Source organism: Hemitrygon akajei, chromosome 15 (assembly GCF_048418815.1).
Source record: "Hemitrygon akajei chromosome 15, sHemAka1.3, whole genome shotgun sequence".
Classification (NCBI taxonomy): Eukaryota; Metazoa; Chordata; class Chondrichthyes; order Myliobatiformes; family Dasyatidae; genus Hemitrygon; species Hemitrygon akajei.
This window is the reverse complement of record NC_133138.1, coordinates 2,283,244-2,302,952: the sequence shown is the minus strand read 5'-3', so window position 1 is coordinate 2,302,952 and position 19,709 is coordinate 2,283,244.

The following is a 19,709-nucleotide window of genomic DNA, read 5'->3' as shown; positions in this document are numbered from 1 at the left end:
CCTTGTAAAATGCCTTTTAAGACCATGTAGGCAACAGCCACTGCCTTGCATTCATCTACTTTCCGGGTAACTTCCTTGAAAACTTCCTTGCTAACTCGGTTTGCTAGTGTTATTGGGGAGGGTTTAAACTAGATTTTCAGGGGGATGGGAACCAGAGTGCCAGAGTAGATAGTGGAACGGGGGTAAAAATAAATGATGTTAACAGTTCATGCAAAGTCACAAACAGTAAGGTTGTGTGTGGTGGTAATAATCTTCTGAGGTGTGTATATTTCAATGCGAGGAGTATTGTGGGAAAGGCAGACGAGCTGAGGGCCTGGATTGACATGTGGAATTATGACATTATAGCCATTAGTGAAACTTGGCTACAGGAGGGGCCGGACTGGCAGCTCAATGTTCCAGGGTTCCGATGTTTCAGACGTGATAGAGGCAGAGGGATGAAGGGTGGGGGGGGGGGGGGGAGTGGCTTTACTAGACAGGGAAAATATTACAGCAGTGCTTCGGCAGGACAGATTAGAGGGCTTGTCTACTGAGGCCATATGGGTGGAGCTGAGAAACAGGAAAGGTATGACCACATTAATAGGGTTGTGTTATAGACCACCCAATAGTCAGCGAGAATTGGAGGAGCAAATCTGCAGAGAGATAACAGACAACTGCAGGAGACAGAAAGTTGTGATTGTAGGGAATTTTAATTTTCCACACATTGATTGGGACTCCCATACTGTTAAAGGTCTAGATGGGTTAGAATTTGTGAAATGTGTTCAGGAAAGTTTTCTAAATCAATATATAGATGTGCCAACTAGGGAGGATGCAATATGAGATATCCTATTAGGAAATGAGTTAGGGCAGGTGATGGTTGTGAGTGTAAGGGAACACTTTGGTTTCAGTGATCATAATGTCATTAGTTTCAACTTGATCATGGATAAAGATAGATCTGGTCCTCGGGTTGAAGTCCTAAACTGGAAAAAGGCCAAATTTGAAGAAATGAGAAAGGATCTAAAAAGCATAGATTGGGACAGAGAATATGTACACAATGCTGGAAGAATTCAGCAGGTCAGGCAGCACCCGTGAGAAAAGAGTAGCCAACGTTTTGGGCTGAGACCCTTCATCAGGAATGGGGGGGGGGGGAAGAGAGGACCGAAGCCCAGTAATAGAGATAGGGGAGGGGGTAGGGCCTAGAGGCGCCAGGTGGAAAACCAATCAGAGGAAAGATAATGGGGCAAGGGGGAGGGGATAAGCATGAAAGAACTGTGGAGATAAAGAAGCAGAAAGCTGAAAGGGGAGAGAAGCAGAGAGGGACCTGGGATAGGGGAAGGGAGAGGGGGAGGGAATTTTATTCCTGATGAAGGGTCTTGGCCCAAAACGTTGGCTACTCTTATCTCACAGATGCTGCCTGACCTGAGTTCTTCCAGCGTTGTGTACGTATTCCTTGATCCACAGCATCTGCAGTTGTATTTTTGTGTTGTAGATTGGGACAGGTTGTTCTCTGGCAAGGATGTGATTGGTAAGTGGGAGGCCTTCAAAGGAGAAATTTTGAGAGTGCAGAGTTTGTATGTTCTTGTCAGGATTAAAGGCAAAATGAATAAGAACAAGGAACCTTGGTTCTCGAGGGATATTGGAACTCTGATAAAGAAGAAGAGAGAGATGTATGACATGTATAGGAAACAGGGAGGAAATAAGGTACTTGAGGAGTATAAAAAGTGCAAAAAAATACTTAAGAAAGAAATCAGGAGGGCTAAAAGACATGAGGTTGCTTTGGCAGTCAGGGTGAAGGATAATCCTAAGAGCTTCTACAGATATGTTAAGAGCAAAAGGATAGTAAGGGATAAAATTGGTCCTCTTAAAGATCAGAGTGGTCGGCTATGTATGGAATCAAAAGAAATGGGAGAGATATTAAATGGGTTCTTTGCATCTGTATTTACTAAGGAAACTGGAATGGAGTCTATGGAAACAAGGCAAACAAGTAGGGAGGTCATGGAACTTATACAGATTAAAGCGGAGGAGCTGCTTGCTGTCTTGAGGCAAATCAGAGCAGATAAATCCCCAGGACCTGACAGGGTATTCCCTCAGACCTTGAGGGAGACTGGTGTTGAAATTTCAGGGGCCCTGACAGAAATATTTAAAATGTCGATATCCATGGGTCAGGTGCCGGAGGATTGGAGGATAGCTCATGTAGTTCCATTGTTTAAAAAAGGCTCAAAAAAGTAAGCCGGGAAATTATAGGCCGGTAGGTTTGACATCGGTAGTAGGTAAATTATTGGATGGAATACTAAGAGATAGGATCTACAAATATTTGGATAGACAGGGACTTATTAGAAAAAGTCAGCATGGCTTTATGAGTGGTAGGTCATGTTTCACCAATCTATTAGAGTTTTTCGAGGAAGTTACTAGGAAAGTGGATGAAGGGAGGGCAGTGGATGTTGTATACATGGACTTCAGTAAGGCCTTTGACAAGGTCCCGCATGGGAGGTTAGTTAGGAAGATTCAGTCGCTAGGTATACATGGAGAGGTAGTAAATTGGATTAGACATTGGCTCAATGGAAGAAGCCAGAGAGTGGTAGTGGAGGATTGCTACTCTGAATGGAGGCCTGTGACTAGTAGTGTGCCACAGGGATCAATGCTGGGTCCATTGTTATTTGTCATCTATATCAATGATCTGGATGATAATGTGGCAAATTAGATCAGCAAATTTGCTGATGATACAAAGATTGGAGGTGTAGTGGACAGTGAGGAAGGTTTTCAAAGTTTGCAGAGGGATTTGGACCAGTTGGAGGAATGGGCTGTAAAATGGCAGATGCAGTTTAATGTGGACAAGTGTGAGGTACTGCGCTTCGGAAGGTCAAACCATGGTAGAACATACAAGGTAAATGGTAGGACACTGAGGAGTGCAGTAGAACAGAGGGATCTGGGAGTACAGATACATAATTCCCTAAAAGTGGCGTCACAAGTAGATAGGGTTGTAAAGAGAGCTTTTGGTACATTGGCCTTTATAAATCAAAGTATTGAGTATAAGAGTTGGAATATAGTGGTGAGGTTGTATAAGACATTGGTGAGACCGACTTTGAAGTATTGTGTGCAGTTTTGGTCACCTAATTACAGGAAGGATATTAATAAGATTGAAAGAGTGCAGAGAAGATTTACAAGGATGTTGCCAGGACTTGAGAAACTGAGTTACAGAGAAAGGTTGAATAGGTTAGGACTTTATTCCCTGGAGCGTAGGAGAATGAGGGGTGATTTGATAGAGGTGTATAAAATTATGATGGGTATAGATAGAGTGAATGCAAGCAGGCTTTTTCCACTGAGGCCAGGGGAGAGAAAAACCAGAGGTCATGGGTTAAGGGTGAAGGGGGAAAAGTTTAAAGGGAACATTAGGGGGGGGCTTCTTCACGCAGCGAGTGGTGGGAGTGTGGAATGTGCTACCAGATGAAGTGGTGAATGCAGGCTCACTTTTGACATTTAAGAAAAACTTGGACAGGTACATGGATGAGAGGTATATGGAGGAATATGGCCCAGGTGCAGGTCAGTGGGACTAGGCAGAAAAATGGTTCAACATAGCCAAGAAGGGCCAGTAGGCCTGTTTCTGTGCTGTAATGTTCTATGGTTCTATAATCTATAAAAAAAATTATAAGATTATTTAGACATGATCTACCATGCACAAAGTCATTCTGTCTAACCTTAGCCTGTCCATGTCTATTCAAGTACTTATATATCCAGTTCCTTAGAATGCTTTCCAATAACTTTCCCACAAACGGTGTCAGACTCACTGGGTTATAATTTCCTCATTTATGTTTCGAGACTTCTTTAAACAGCAAAGCAACGTTGGCTATCCTTCAATTCTCTGGCAACCCTCCTGCCATCAAGGGTGATTCAAATATCTCTGCGAGGGCCTTGCACTGCAATTTCTCCTCTAAGGTCTGAGGGAGCACTTTGTCAGGCCCTGGGGATTTATCCACCCTGATTTGCCTGAGTGTAGCAAACAATTCTTTCTGTGTAATCTGTATAGGGTCCATGAAGTTGATGCCACTTTGCCTCACTCCTACAGACTCAGCTGTTTCCTGAGTAAATACTGATGCAAAAAATGCATTTAAGGTCTCCCTCATCTGTTTTGGCTCCACACATGGATTAGCATTCTGATCTTCCAAAGGACCGATATTGCCCCTAGCAATCATTTTGCTCTTTAACATACTTGTAGAATCCCATAGGATTCTCCCTCACCTTGTCTGCTAGAGCGACCTCATGCCCTCTTTTAGCCTCCCTGATTTCTTTCTAAGTGTTGTCTTGTACTCCATTAGCAACTCATTTATTCCTACTTGCCTTAACCTCCTATGCACCTCCTTTTTCTCTTAACCAGAGCCTCAATATCTCTTGAAAATTCACAGTTCCCTACACTTGCTATCTTTACGTTCTCCTTAAACTTTTAATCTTTCATGTGTGTGCGTGTGTGTGTCTGTGTCTGTGTACTAGTACAGTAACTAGTAACTAGTAACAGAATCATTCTCATGAATCTCCTCTGGACTCCCCCTCTTGGTTTGAAGGTTGGAGCTGGTATTGAAGGCAGTGCTGGGTGACAGGTGTTGGGTGTTTGATGATGTTTTGTCTTTTGTATTGGGGTTTTGTGTTTGGGGTTTGGTGTTGGTGTTTGGAATTGGGGTTTAGTATTTGGTGTTATTGTTTTGCTGTTTGGTGTTGGTGTTTGGGATTTGGTGTTGGTGTTCAGTGTTAAGTGTTTGGTGTTGGGATTTGGTGTTGGTGTTTTGTGTTTGGGGTTTAGTTTTGGGGTTTGGTGTTGGTGTTTGGGATTGCGATTTGGTGTTTCATGTTTGGTGTTTGGAATTTGGTGTTTGATGTTTGGTGTTTGGGATTGGGATTTGGTGTTGGTGTTTTGTGTTTGGGGTTTAGTTTTGGGGTTTGATGTTTGGGGTTTGGGGTTTGGTTTTGGTGTTTGGGATTGGGATTTGGTGTTGGTGTTTTGTGTTTGGGATTGGGATTTGGTGTTGGTGTTCTGTGTTTGGGGTTTAGTTTTGGGGTTTGGTGTTTGGGGTTTGGGATTGGGATTTGGTGCTTGATGTTTGGTGTTTGGGGTTTGGTGTTGGGGTTTGGTGTTGGGGTTTGGGACTGGGATTTGGTGTTTGGGATAGGTATTTGGTGTTTGGTGTTTGGGATTGGGGTTCGGGATTGGGATTTGATGTTTGCTGTTTGATGTTTGGGATTGGGATTTGGTGTTGGTGTTTTGTGTTTGGGGTTTAGTGCTGGGGTTTAGTTTTGGGGTTTGGTGTTGGTGTTTGGGATTGGGATTTGGTGTTGGTGTTTTGTGTTTGGGGTTTAGTTTTGGGGTTTGGTGTTTGGGGTTTGGGATTGGGATTTGGTGTTGGTGTTTTGTGTTTGGGATTGGGATTTGGTGTTGGTGTTCTGTGTTTGGGGTTTAGTTTTGGGGTTTGGTGTTTGGGGTTTGGGATTGGGATTTGGTGCTTGATGTTTGGTGTTTGGGGTTTGGTGTTGGGGTTTGGGACTGGGATTTGGTGTTTGGGATAGGTATTTGGTGTTTGGTGTTTGGGATTGGGGTTCGGGATTGGGATTTGATGTTTGGTGTTTGATGTTTGGTTTTGGTGTTTGGGATTGGGATTTGGTGTTGGTGTTTTATGTTTGGGGTTTAGTTTTGGGGTTTGGTGTTTGGGGTTTGTGATTGGGATTTGGTGTTTGATGTTTGGTGTCTGGGGTTTGGTGTTGGGGTTTGGGACTGGGATTTGGTGTTTGGGTTTGCGATTTGGTGTTTCATGTTTGGTGTTTGGAATTTGGTGTTTGATGTTTGGTGTTTGGGATTGGGATTTGGTGTTGGTGTTCTGTGTTTGGGGTTTAGTTTTGGGGTTTGTTGTTTGGGGTTTGGGATTGGGATTTGGTGTTTGGTGTTTGGTGTTTGGGATTGGGATTTGGTGTTGGTGTTTTGTGTTAGGGGTTTAGTGCTGGGGTTTAGTTTTGGGGTTTGGTGTTGGTGTTTGGGATTGGGATTTGGTGTTGGTGTTTTGTGTTTGGGATTGGGATTTGGTGTTGGTGTTTTGTGTTTGGGGTTTAGTTTTGGGGTTTGGTGTTTGGGGTTTGGGATTGGGATTTGGTGTTGGTGTTTTGTGTTTGGGATTGGGATTTGGTGTTGGTGTTCTGTGTTTGGGGTTTAGTTTTGGGGTTTGGTGTTTGGGGTTTGGGATTGGGATTTGGTGTTTGATGTTTGGTGTTTGGGGTATGGTGTTGGGGTTTGGGACAAGGATTTGGTGTTTGGGATAGGTATTTGGTGTTTGGTGTTTGGGATTGGGGTTCGGGATTGGGATTTGATGTTTGCTGTTTGATGTTTGGGATTGGGATTTGGTGTTGGTGTTTTGTGTTTGGGGTTTAGTTTTGGGGTTTGGTGTTTGGGGTTTGGGATTGGGATTTGGTGTTGGTGTTTTGTGTTTGGGATTGGGATTTGGTGTTGGTGTTCTGTGTTTGGGGTTTAGTTTTGGGGTTTGGTGTTTGGGGTTTGGGATTGGGATTTGGTGCTTGATGTTTGGTGTTTGGGGTTTGGTGTTGGGGTTTGGGACTGGGATTTGGTGTTTGGGATAGGTATTTGGTGTTTGGCGTTTGGGATTGGGGTTCGGGATTGGGATTTGATGTTTGGTGTTTGATGTTTGGTTTTGGTGTTTGGGATTGGGATTTGGTGTTGGTGTTTTATGTTTGGGGTTTAGTTTTGGGGTTTGGTGTTTGGGGTTTGTGATTGGGATTTGGTGTTTGATGTTTGGTGTCTGGGGTTTGGTGTTGGGGTTTGGGACTGGGATTTGGTGTTTGGGTTTGCGATTTGGTGTTTCATGTTTGGTGTTTGGAATTTGGTGTTTGATGTTTGGTGTTTGGGATTGGGATTTGGTGTTGGTGTTCTGTGTTTGGGGTTTAGTTTTGGGGTTTGTTGTTTGGGGTTTGGGATTGGGATTTGGTGTTTGGTGTTTGGTGTTTGGGATTGGGATTTGGTGTTGGTGTTTTGTGTTAGGGGTTTAGTGCTGGGGTTTAGTTTTGGGGTTTGGTGTTGGTGTTTGGGATTGGGATTTGGTGTTGGTGTTTTGTGTTTGGGATTGGGATTTGGTATTGGTGTTTTGTGTTTGGGGTTTAGTTTTGGGGTTTGGTGTTTGGGGTTTGGTGTTTGGGGTTTGGTTTTGGTGTTTGGGATTGGGATTTGGTGTTGGTGTTTTGTGTTTGGGATTGGGATTTGGTGTTGGTGTTTTGTGTTTGGGGTTTAGTTTTGGGGTTTGGTGTTTGGGGTTTGGGATTGGGATTTGGTGTTTGATGTTTGGTGTTTGGGGTTTGGTGTTGGGGTTTGGGACAAGGATTTGGTGTTTGGGATAGGTATTTGGTGTTTGGTGTTTGGGATTGGGGTTCGGGATTGGGATTTGATGTTTGGTGTTTGGTGTTTGGGATTGGGATTTGGTGTTGGTGTTTTGTGTTTGGGGTTTAGTGCTGGGGTTTAGTTTTGGGGTTTGGTGTTGGTGTTTGGGATTGGGATTTGGTGTTGGTGTTTTGTGTTTGGGGTTTAGTTTTGGGGTTTGGTGTTTGGGGTTTGGGATTGGGATTTGGTGTTGGTGTTTTGTGTTTGGGATTGGGATTTGGTGTTGGTGTTCTGTGTTTGGGGTTTAGTTTTGGGGTTTGGTGTTTGGGGTTTGGGATTGGGATTTGGTGCTTGATGTTTGGTGTTTGGGGTTTGGTGTTGGGGTTTGGGACTGGGATTTGGTGTTTGGGATAGGTATTTGGTGTTTGGTGTTTGGGATTGGGGTTCGGGATTGGGATTTGATGTTTGGTGTTTGATGTTTGGTTTTGGTGTTTGGGATTGGGATTTGGTGTTGGTGTTTTATGTTTGGGGTTTAGTTTTGATGTTTGGTGTCTGGGGTTTGGTGTTGGGGTTTGGGACTGGGATTTGGTGTTTGGGTTTGCGATTTGGTGTTTCATGTTTGGTGTTTGGAATTTGGTGTTTGATGTTTGGTGTTTGGGATTGGGATTTGGTGTTGGTGTTCTGTGTTTGGGGTTTAGTTTTGGGGTTTGTTGTTTGGGGTTTGGGATTGGGATTTGGTGTTTGGTGTTTGGTGTTTGGGATTGGGATTTGGTGTTGGTGTTTTGTGTTAGGGGTTTAGTGCTGGGGTTTAGTTTTGGGGTTTGGTGTTGGTGTTTGGGATTGGGATTTGGTGTTGGTGTTTTGTGTTTGGGATTGGGATTTGGTGTTGGTGTTTTGTGTTTGGGGTTTAGTTTTGGGGTTTGGTGTTTGGGGTTTGGGATTGGGATTTGGTGTTTGATGTTTGGTGTTTGGGGTTTGGTGTTGGGGTTTGGGACAAGGATTTGGTGTTTGGGATAGGTATTTGGTGTTTGGTGTTTGGGATTGGGGTTCGGGATTGGGATTTGATGTTTGGTGTTTGATGTTTGGGATTGGGATTTGGTGTTGGTGTTTTGTGTTTGGGGTTTAGTGCTGGGGTTTAGTTTTGGGGTTTGGTGTTGGTGTTTGGGATTGGGATTTGGTGTTGGTGTTTTGTGTTTGGGGTTTAGTTTTGGGGTTTGGTGTTTGGGGTTTGGGATTGGGATTTGGTGTTTGATGTTTGGTGTTTGGGGTTTGGTTTTGGTGTTTGGGATTGGGATTTGGTGTTTGGGGTTTGGTGTTGGGGTTTGGGACTGGGATTTGGTGTTTGGGATTGGAATTTGGTGTTTGATGTTTGGTGTTTGGGATTGGGGTTCGGGATTGGGATTTGGTGTTTGGTGTTTTGTGTTTGGGGTTTAGTTTTGGGGTTTGGTGTTGGTGTTTGGGATTGGGATTTGGTGTTGGTGTTTTGTGTTTGGGGTTTAGTTTTGGGGTTTGGTGTTTGGGGTTTGGTGTTTGGGGTTTGGTTTTGGTGTTTGGGATTGGGATTTGGTGTTGGTGTTTTGTGTTTGGGATTGGGATTTGGTGTTGGTGTTTTGTGTTTGGGGATTAGTTTTGGGGTTTGGTGTTTGGGGTTTGGGATTGGGATTTGGTGTTTGATGTTTGGTGTTTGGGGTTTGGTGTTGGGGTTTGGGACAAGGATTTGGTGTTTGGGATAGGTATTTGGTGTTTGGTGTTTGGGATTGGGGTTCGGGATTGGGATTTGATGTTTGGTGTTTGATGTTTGGGATTGGGATTTGGTGTTGGTGTTTTGTGTTTGGGGTTTAGTGCTGGGGTTTAGTTTTGGGGTTTGGTGTTTGGGGTTTGGGATTGGGATTTGGTGTTTGATGTTTGGTGTTTGGGGTTTGGTGTTGGGGTTTGGGACAAGGATTTGGTGTTTGGGATAGGTGTTTGGTGTTTGGGATTGGGGTTCGGGATTGGGATTTGATGTTTGGTGTTTGATGTTTGGGATTGGGATTTGGTGTTGGTGTTTTGTGTTTGGGGTTTAGTGCTGGGGTTTAGTTTTGGGGTTTGGTGTTGGTGTTTGGGATTGGGATTTGGTGTTGGTGTTTTGTGTTTGGGGTTTAGTTTTGGGGTTTGGTGTTTGGGGTTTGGGATTGGGATTTGGTGTTTGATGTTTGGTGTTTGGGGTTTGGTTTTGGTGTTTGGGATTGGGATTTGGTGTTTGGGGTTTGGTGTTGGGGTTTGGGACTGGGATTTGGTGTTTGGGATTGGAATTTGGTGTTTGATGTTTGGTGTTTGGGATTGGGGTTCGGGATTGGGATTTGGTGTTTGGTGTTTTGTGTTTGGGGTTTAGTTTTGGGGTTTGGTGTTTGGGGTTTGGTGTTTGGGGTTTGGTTTTGGTGTTTGGGATTGGGATTTGGTGTTGGTGTTTTGTGTTTGGGGTTTAGTTTTGGGGTTTGGTGTTTGGGGTTTGGTGTTTGGGGTTTGGTTTTGGTGTTTGGGATTGGGATTTGGTGTTGGTGTTTTGTGTTTGGGATTGGGATTTGGTGTTGGTGTTTTGTGTTTGGGGTTTAGTTTTGGGGTTTGGTGTTTGGGGTTTGGGATTGGGATTTGGTGTTTGATGTTTGGTGTTTGGGGTTTGGTGTTTGGGGTTTGGTTTTGGTGTTTGGGATTGGGATTTGGTGTTGGTGTTTTGTGTTTGGGGTTTAGTTTTGGGGTTTGGTGTTTGGGGTTTGGTGTTTGGGGTTTGGTTTTGGTGTTTGGGATTGGGATTTGGTGTTGGTGTTTTGTGTTTGGGATTGGGATTTGGTGTTGGTGTTTTGTGTTTGGGGTTTAGTTTTGGGGTTTGGTGTTTGGGGTTTGGGATTGGGATTTGGTGTTTGATGTTTGGTGTTTGGGGTTTGGTGTTGGGGTTTGGGACAAGGATTTGGTGTTTGGGATAGGTATTTGGTGTTTGGTGTTTGGGATTGGGGTTCGGGATTGGGATTTGATGTTTGCTGTTTGATGTTTGGGATTGGGATTTGGTGTTGGTGTTTTGTGTTTGGGGTTTAGTGCTGGGGTTTAGTTTTGGGGTTTGGTGTTGGTGTTTGGGATTGGGATTTGGTGTTGGTGTTTTGTGTTTGGGGTTTAGTTTTGGGGTTTGGTGTTTGGGGTTTGGGATTGGGATTTGGTGTTGGTGTTTTGTGTTTGGGATTGGGATTTGGTGTTGGTGTTCTGTGTTTGGGGTTTAGTTTTGGGGTTTGGTGTTTGGGGTTTGGGATTGGGATTTGGTGTTTGGGATAGGTATTTGGTGTTTGATGTTTGGTGTTTGGGATTGGGGTTCGGGATTGGGATTTGGTGTTTGGTGTTTTGTGTTTGGGGTTTAGTTTTGGGGTTTGGTGTTGGTGTTTGGGATTGGGATTTGGTGTTGGTGTTTTGTGTTTGGGGTTTAGTTTTGGGGTTTGTTGTTTGGGGTTTGGTGTTTGGGGTTTGGTTTTGGTGTTTGGGATTGGGATTTGGTGTTGGTGTTTTGTGTTTGGGGTTTAGTTTTGGGGTTTGGTGTTTGGGGTTTGGTGTTTGGGGTTTGGTTTTGGTGTTTGGGATTGGGATTTGGTGTTGGTGTTTTGTGTTTGGGATTGGGATTTGGTGTTGGTGTTTTGTGTTTGGGGTTTTTTTTGGGGTTTGGTGTTTGGGGTTTGGGATTGGGATTTGGTGTTTGATGTTTGGTGTTTGGGGTTTGGTGTTTGGGGTTTGGTTTTGGTGTTTGGGATTGGGATTTGGTGTTGGTGTTTTGTGTTTGGGGTTTAGTTTTGGGGTTTGGTGTTTGGGGTTTGGTGTTTGGGGTTTGGTTTTGGTGTTTGGGATTGGGATTTGGTGCTTGATGTTTGGTGTTTGGGGTTTGGTGTTGGGGTTTGGGACTGGGATTTGGTGTTTGGGATAGGTATTTGGTGTTTGGTGTTTGGGATTGGGGTTCGGGATTGGGATTTGATGTTTGGTGTTTGATGTTTGGTTTTGGTGTTTGGGATTGGGATTTGGTGTTGGTGTTTTATGTTTGGGGTTTAGTTTTGGGGTTTGGTGTTTGGGGTTTGGGATTGGGATTTGGTGTTTGGTGTTTGGTGTTTGGGATTGGGATTTGGTGTTGGTGTTTTGTGTTAGGGGTTTAGTGCTGGGGTTTAGTTTTGGGGTTTGGTGTTGGTGTTTGGGATTGGGATTTGGTGTTGGTGTTTTGTGTTTGGGATTGGGATTTGGTGTTGGTGTTTTGTGTTTGGGGTTTAGTTTTGGGGTTTGGTGTTTGGGGTTTGGGATTGGGATTTGGTGTTTGATGTTTGGTGTTTGGGGTTTGGTGTTGGGGTTTGGGACAAGGATTTGGTGTTTGGGATAGGTATTTGGTGTTTGGTGTTTGGGATTGGGGTTCGGGATTGGGATTTGGTGTTTGGTGTTTTGTGTTTGGGGTTTAGTTTTGGGGTTTGGTGTTGGTGTTTGGGATTGGGATTTGGTGTTGGTGTTTTGTGTTTGGGGTTTAGTTTTGGGGTTTGGTGTTTGGGGTTTGGTGTTTGGGGTTTGGTTTTGGTGTTTGGTGTTCTGTGTTTGGGGTTTAGTTTTGGGGTTTGGTGTTTGGGGTTTGGGATTGGGATTTGGTGTTTGGGGTTTGGGATTGGGATTTGGTGTTTGGTGTTTGGGATAGGTATTTGGTGTTTGGTGTTTGGGATTGGGGTTCGGGATTGGGATTTGATGTTTGGTGTTTGATGTTTGGTTTTGGTGTTTGGGATTGGGATTTGGTGTTGGTGTTTTATGTTTGGGGTTTAGTTTTGGGGTTTGGTGTTTGGGGTTTGGGATTGGGATTTGGTGTTTGGTGTTTGGTGTTTGGGATTGGGATTTGGTGTTGGTGTTTTGTGTTAGGGGTTTAGTGCTGGGGTTTGGTGTTGGTGTTTTGTGTTTGGGATTGGGATTTGGTGTTGGTGTTTTGTGTTTGGGGTTTAGTTTTGGGGTTTGGTGTTTGGGGTTTGGGATTGGGATTTGGTGTTTGATGTTTGGTGTTTGGGGTTTGGTGTTGGGGTTTGGGACAAGGATTTGGTGTTTGGGATAGGTATTTGGTGTTTGGTGTTTGGGATTGGGGTTCGGGATTGGGATTTGGTGTTTGGTGTTTTGTGTTTGGGGTTTAGTTTTGGGGTTTGGTGTTGGTGTTTGGGATTGGGATTTGGTGTTGGTGTTTTGTGTTTGGGGTTTAGTTTTGGGGTTTGGTGTTTGGGGTTTGGTGTTTGGGGTTTGGTTTTGGTGTTTGGTGTTTTGTGTTTGGGGTTTAGTTTTGGGGTTTGGTGTTGGTGTTTGGGATTGGGATTTGGTGTTGGTGTTCTGTGTTTGGGGTTTAGTTTTGGGGTTTGGTGTTTGGGGTTTGGGATTGGGATTTGGTGTTTGGGATAGGTATTTGGTGTTGGTGTTTTGTGTTTGGGGTTTAGTTTTGGGGTTTGGTGTTTGGGGTTTGGTGTTTGGGGTTTGGTTTTGGTGTTTGGGATTGGGATTTGGTGTTGGTGTTTTGTGTTTGGGGTTTAGTTTTGGGGTTTGGTGTTTGGGGTTTGGTGTTTGGGGTTTGGTTTTGGTGTTTGGGATTGGGATTTGGTGTTGGTGTTTTGTGTTTGGGATTGGGATTTGGTGTTGGTGTTTTGTGTTTGGGGTTTTTTTTGGGGTTTGGTGTTTGGGGTTTGGGATTGGGATTTGGTGTTTGATGTTTGGTGTTTGGGGTTTGGTGTTTGGGGTTTGGTTTTGGTGTTTGGGATTGGGATTTGGTGTTGGTGTTTTGTGTTTGGGGTTTAGTTTTGGGGTTTGGTGTTTGGGGTTTGGTGTTTGGGGTTTGGTTTTGGTGTTTGGGATTGGGATTTGGTGCTTGATGTTTGGTGTTTGGGGTTTGGTGTTGGTGTTTGATGTTTGGTGTTTGGGATAGGTATTTGGTGTTTGGTGTTTGGGATTGGGGTTCGGGATTGGGATTTGATGTTTGGGGTTTGGTGTTGGGGTTTGGGACTGGGATTTGGTGTTTGGGATTGGAATTTGGTATTTGGTGTTTGGTGTTTGGGATTGGGGTTCGGGATTGGGATTTGGTGTTTGGTGTTTTGTGTTTGGGGTTTAGTTTTGGGGTTTGGTGTTGGTGTTTGGGATTGGGATTTGGTGTTGGTGTTTTGTGTTTGGGGTTTAGTTTTGGGGTTTGGTGTTTGGGGTTTGGTGTTTGGGGTTTGGTTTTGGTGTTTGGTGTTTTGTGTTTGGGGTTTAGTTTTGGGGTTTGGTGTTGGTGTTTGGGATTGGGATTTGGTGTTGGTGTTCTGTGTTTGGGGTTTAGTTTTGGGGTTTGGTGTTTGGGGTTTGGGATTGGGATTTGGTGTTTGGGATAGGTATTTGGTGTTTGATGTTTGGTGTTTGGGATTGGGGTTCGGGATTGGGATTTGGTGTTTGGTGTTTTGTGTTTGGGGTTTAGTTTTGGGGTTTGGTGTTGGTGTTTGGGATTGGGATTTGGTGTTGGTGTTTTGTGTTTGGGGTTTAGTTTTGGGGTTTGGTGTTTGGGGTTTGGTGTTTGGGGTTTGGTTTTGGTGTTTGGTGTTTTGTGTTTGGGGTTTAGTTTTGGGGTTTGGTGTTGGTGTTTGGGATTGGGATTTGGTGTTGGTGTTCTGTGTTTGGGGTTTAGTTTTGGGGTTTGGTGTTTGGGGTTTGGGATTGGGATTTGGTGTTTGGGATAGGTATTTGGTGTTTGATGTTTGGTGTTTGGGATTGGGGTTCGGGATTGGGATTTGGTGTTTGGTGTTTTGTGTTTGGGGTTTAGTTTTGGGGTTTGGTGTTGGTGTTTGGGATTGGGATTTGGTGTTGGTGTTTTGTGTTTGGGGTTTAGTTTTGGGGTTTGGTGTTTGGGGTTTGGTGTTTGGGGTTTGGTTTTGGTGTTTGGGATTGGGATTTGGTGTTGGTGTTTTGTGTTTGGGGTTTAGTTTTGGGGTTTGGTGTTTGGGATTGGGATTTGGTGTTTGGTGTTTTGTGTTTGGGGTTTAGTTTTGGGGTTTGGTGTTGGTGTTTGGGATTGGGATTTGGTGTTGGTGTTTTGTGTTTGGGGTTTAGTTTTGGGGTTTGGTGTTTGGGGTTTGGTGTTTGGGGTTTGGTTTTGGTGTTTGGTGTTTTGTGTTTGGGGTTTAGTTTTGGGGTTTGGTGTTGGTGTTTGGGATTGGGATTTGGTGTTGGTGTTCTGTGTTTGGGGTTTAGTTTTGGGGTTTGGTGTTTGGGGTTTGGGATTGGGATTTGGTGTTTGGGATAGGTATTTGGTGTTTGATGTTTGGTGTTTGGGATTGGGGTTCGGGATTGGGATTTGGTGTTTGGTGTTTTGTGTTTGGGGTTTAGTTTTGGGGTTTGGTGTTGGTGTTTGGGATTGGGATTTGGTGTTGGTGTTTTGTGTTTGGGGTTTAGTTTTGGGGTTTGGTGTTTGGGGTTTGGGATTGGGATTTGGTGTTTGATGTTTGGTGTTTGGTGTTTGGGGTTTGGTTTTGGTGTTTGGGATTGGGATTTGGTGTTGGTGTTTTGTGTTTGGGGTTTAGTTTTGGGGTTTGGTGTTTGGGGTTTGGTGTTTGGGGTTTGGTTTTGGTGTTTGGGATTGGGATTTTGTGTTGGTGTTTTGTGTTTGGGATTGGGATTTGGTGTTGGTGTTTTGTGTTTGGGGTTTTTTTTGGGGTTTGGTGTTTGGGGTTTGGGATTGGGATTTGGTGTTTGATGTTTGGTGTTTGGGGTTTGGTGTTTGGGGTTTGGTTTTGGTGTTTGGGATTGGGATTTGGTGTTGGTGTTTTGTGTTTGGGGTTTAGTTTTGGGGTTTGGTGTTTGGGGTTTGGTGTTTGGGGTTTGGTTTTGGTGTTTGGGATTGGGATTTGGTGCTTGATGTTTGGTGTTTGGGGTTTGGTGTTGGTGTTTGATGTTTGGTGTTTGGGATAGGTATTTGGTGTTTGGTGTTTGGGATTGGGGTTCGGGATTGGGATTTGATGTTTGGTGTTTGATGTTTGGTTTTGGTGTTTGGGATTGGGATTTGGTGTTGGTGTTTTATGTTTGGGGTTTAGTTTTGGGGTTTGGTGTTTGGGGTTTGGGATTGGGATTTGGTGTTTGATGTTTGGTGTTTGGGGTTTGGTTTTGGTGTTTGGGATTGGGATTTGGTGTTTGGGGTTTGGTGTTGGGGTTTGGGACTGGGATTTGGTGTTTGGGATTGGAATTTGGTATTTGGTGTTTGGTGTTTGGGATTGGGGTTCGGGATTGGGATTTGGTGTTTGGTGTTTTGTGTTTGGGGTTTAGTTTTGGGGTTTGGTGTTGGTGTTTGGGATTGGGATTTGGTGTTGGTGTTTTGTGTTTGGGGTTTAGTTTTGGGGTTTGGTGTTTGGGGTTTGATGTTTGGTGTTTGGGATTGGGGTTCGGGATTGGGATTTGGTGTTTGGTGTTTTGTGTTTGGGGTTTAGTTTTGGGGTTTGGTGTTTGGGGTTTGGTGTTTGGGGTTTGGTTTTGGTGTTTGGGATTGGGATTTGGTGTTGGTGTTTTGTGTTTGGGGTTTAGTTTTGGGGTTTGGTGTTTGGGGTTTGGTGTTTGGGGTTTGGTTTTGGTGTTTGGGATTGGGATTTTGTGTTGGTGTTTTGTGTTTGGGATTGGGATTTGGTGTTGGTGTTTTGTGTTTGGGGTTTTTTTTGGGGTTTGGTGTTTGGGGTTTGGGATTGGGATTTGGTGTTTGATGTTTGGTGTTTGGGGTTTGGTGTTTGGGGTTTGGTTTTGGTGTTTGGGATTGGGATTTGGTGTTGGTGTTTTGTGTTTGGGGTTTAGTTTTGGGGTTTGGTGTTTGGGGTTTGGTGTTTGGGGTTTGGTTTTGGTGTTTGGGATTGGGATTTGGTGCTTGATGTTTGGTGTTTGGGGTTTGGTGTTGGTGTTTGATGTTTGGTGTTTGGGATAGGTATTTGGTGTTTGGTGTTTGGGATTGGGGTTCGGGATTGGGATTTGATGTTTGGTGTTTGATGTTTGGTTTTGGTGTTTGGGATTGGGATTTGGTGTTGGTGTTTTATGTTTGGGGTTTAGTTTTGGGGTTTGGTGTTTGGGGTTTGGGATTGGGATTTGGTGTTTGATGTTTGGTGTTTGGGGTTTGGTTTTGGTGTTTGGGATTGGGATTTGGTGTTTGGGGTTTGGTGTTGGGGTTTGGGACTGGGATTTGGTGTTTGGGATTGGAATTTGGTATTTGGTGTTTGGTGTTTGGGATTGGGGTTCGGGATTGGGATTTGGTGTTTGGTGTTTTGTGTTTGGGGTTTAGTTTTGGGGTTTGGTGTTGGTGTTTGGGATTGGGATTTGGTGTTGGTGTTTTGTGTTTGGGGTTTAGTTTTGGGGTTTGGTGTTTGGGGTTTGGTGTTTGGGGTTTGGTTTTGGTGTTTGGTGTTTTGTGCTTGGGGTATAGTTTTGGGGTTTGGTGTTGGTGTTTGGGATTGGGATTTGGTGTTGGTGTTCTGTGTTTGGGGTTTAGTTTTGGGGTTTGGTGTTTGGGGTTTGGGATTGGGATTTGGTGTTTGGGATAGGTATTTGGTGTTTGATGTTTGGTGTTTGGGATTGGGGTTCGGGATTGGGATTTGGTGTTTGGTGTTTTGTGTTTGGGGTTTAGTTTTGGGGTTTGGTGTTGGTGTTTGGGATTGGGATTTGGTGTTGGTGTTTTGTGTTTGGGGTTTAGTTTTGGGGTTTGGTGTTTGGGGTTTGGTGTTTGGGGTTTGGTTTTGGTGTTTGGGATTGGGATTTGGTGTTGGTGTTTTGTGTTTGGGGTTTAGTTTTGGGGTTTGGTGTTTGGGATTGGGATTTGGTGTTTGGTGTTTTGTGTTTGGGGTTTAGTTTTGGGGTTTGGTGTTGGTGTTTGGGATTGGGATTTGGTGTTGGTGTTTTGTGTTTGGGGTTTAGTTTTGGGGTTTGGTGTTTGGGGTTTGGTGTTTGGGGTTTGGTTTTGGTGTTTGGTGTTTTGTGTTTGGGGTTTAGTTTTGGGGTTTGGTGTTGGTGTTTGGGATTGGGATTTGGTGTTGGTGTTCTGTGTTTGGGGTTTAGTTTTGGGGTTTGGTGTTTGGGGTTTGGGATTGGGATTTGGTGTTTGGGATAGGTATTTGGTGTTTGATGTTTGGTGTTTGGGATTGGGGTTCGGGATTGGGATTTGGTGTTTGGTGTTTTGTGTTTGGGGTTTAGTTTTGGGGTTTGGTGTTGGTGTTTGGGATTGGGATTTGGTGTTGGTGTTTTGTGTTTGGGGTTTAGTTTTGGGGTTTGGTGTTTGGGGTTTGGTGTTTGGGGTTTGGTTTTGGTGTTTGGGATTGGGATTTGGTGTTGGTGTTTTGTGTTTGGGGTTTAGTTTTGGGGTTTGGTGTTTGGGGTTTGGTGTTTGGGGTTTGGTTTTGGTGTTTGGGATTGGGATTTTGTGTTGGTGTTTTGTGTTTGGGATTGGGATTTGGTGTTGGTGTTTTGTGTTTGGGGTTTTTTTTGGGGTTTGGTGTTTGGGGTTTGGGATTGGGATTTGGTGTTTGATGTTTGGTGTTTGGGGTTTGGTGTTTGGGGTTTGGTTTTGGTGTTTGGGATTGGGATTTGGTGTTGGTGTTTTGTGTTTGGGGTTTAGTTTTGGGGTTTGGTGTTTGGGGTTTGGTGTTTGGGGTTTGGTTTTGGTGTTTGGGATTGGGATTTGGTGCTTGATGTTTGGTGTTTGGGGTTTGGTGTTGGTGTTTGATGTTTGGTGTTTGGGATAGGTATTTGGTGTTTGGTGTTTGGGATTGGGGTTCGGGATTGGGATTTGATGTTTGGTGTTTGATGTTTGGTTTTGGTGTTTGGGATTGGGATTTGGTGTTGGTGTTTTATGTTTGGGGTTTAGTTTTGGGGTTTGGTGTTTGGGGTTTGGGATTGGGATTTGGTGTTTGATGTTTGGTGTTTGGGGTTTGGTTTTGGTGTTTGGGATTGGGATTTGGTGTTTGGGGTTTGGTGTTGGGGTTTGGGACTGGGATTTGGTGTTTGGGATTGGAATTTGGTATTTGGTGTTTGGTGTTTGGGATTGGGGTTCGGGATTGGGATTTGGTGTTTGGTGTTTTGTGTTTGGGGTTTAGTTTTGGGGTTTGGTGTTGGTGTTTGGGATTGGGATTTGGTGTTGGTGTTTTGTGTTTGGGGTTTAGTTTTGGGGTTTGGTGTTTGGGGTTTGGTGTTTGGGGTTTGGTTTTGGTGTTTGGTGTTTTGTGTTTGGGGTTTAGTTTTGGGGTTTGGTGTTGGTGTTTGGGATTGGGATTTGGTGTTGGTGTTCTGTGTTTGGGGTTTAGTTTTGGGGTTTGGTGTTTGGGGTTTGGGATTGGGATTTGGTGTTTGGGATAGGTATTTGGTGTTTGATGTTTGGTGTTTGGGATTGGGGTTCGGGATTGGGATTTGGTGTTTGGTGTTTTGTGTTTGGGGTTTAGTTTTGGGGTTTGGTGTTGGTGTTTGGGATTGGGATTTGGTGTTGGTGTTTTGTGTTTGGGGTTTAGTTTTGGGGTTTGGTGTTTGGGGTTTGGTGTTTGGGGTTTGGTTTTGGTGTTTGGTGTTTTGTGTTTGGGGTTTAGTTTTGGGGTTTGGTGTTGGTGTTTGGGATTGGGATTTGGTGTTGGTGTTCTGTGTTTGGGGTTTAGTTTTGGGGTTTGGTGTTTGGGGTTTGGGATTGGGATTTGGTGTTTGGGATAGGTATTTGGTGTTTGATGTTTGGTGTTTGGGATTGGGGTTCGGGATTGGGATTTGGTGTTTGGTGTTTTGAGTTTGGGGTTTAGTTTTGGGGTTTGGTGTTGGTGTTTGGGATTGGGATTTGGTGTTGGTGTTTTGTGTTTGAGGTTTAGTTTTGGGGTTTGGTGTTTGGGGTTTGGTGTTTGGGGTTTGGTTTTGGTGTTTGGGATTGGGATTTGGTGTTGGTGTTTTGTGTTTGGGGTTTAGTTTTGGGGTTTGGTGTTTGGGGTTTGGTGTTTGGGGTTTGGTTTTGGTGTTTGGGATTGGGATTTGGTGTTGGTGTTTTGTGTTTGGGATTGGGATTTGGTGTTGGTGTTTTGTGTTTGGGTTTTTTTTTGGGGTTTGGTGTTTGGGGTTTGGGATTGGGATTTGGTGTTTGATGTTTGATGTTTGGGGTTTGGTGTTTGGGGTTTGGTTTTGGTGTTTGGGATTGGGATTTGGTGTTGGTGTTTTATGTTTGGGGTTTAGTTTTGGGGTTTGGTGTTTGGGGTTTGGGATTGGGATTTGGTGTTTGGTGTTTGGTGTTTGGGATTGGGATTTGGTGTTGGTGTTTTGTGTTAGGGGTTTAGTGCTGGGGTTTAGTTTTGGGGTTTGGTGTTGGTGTTTGGGATTGGGATTTGGTGTTGGTGTTTTGTGT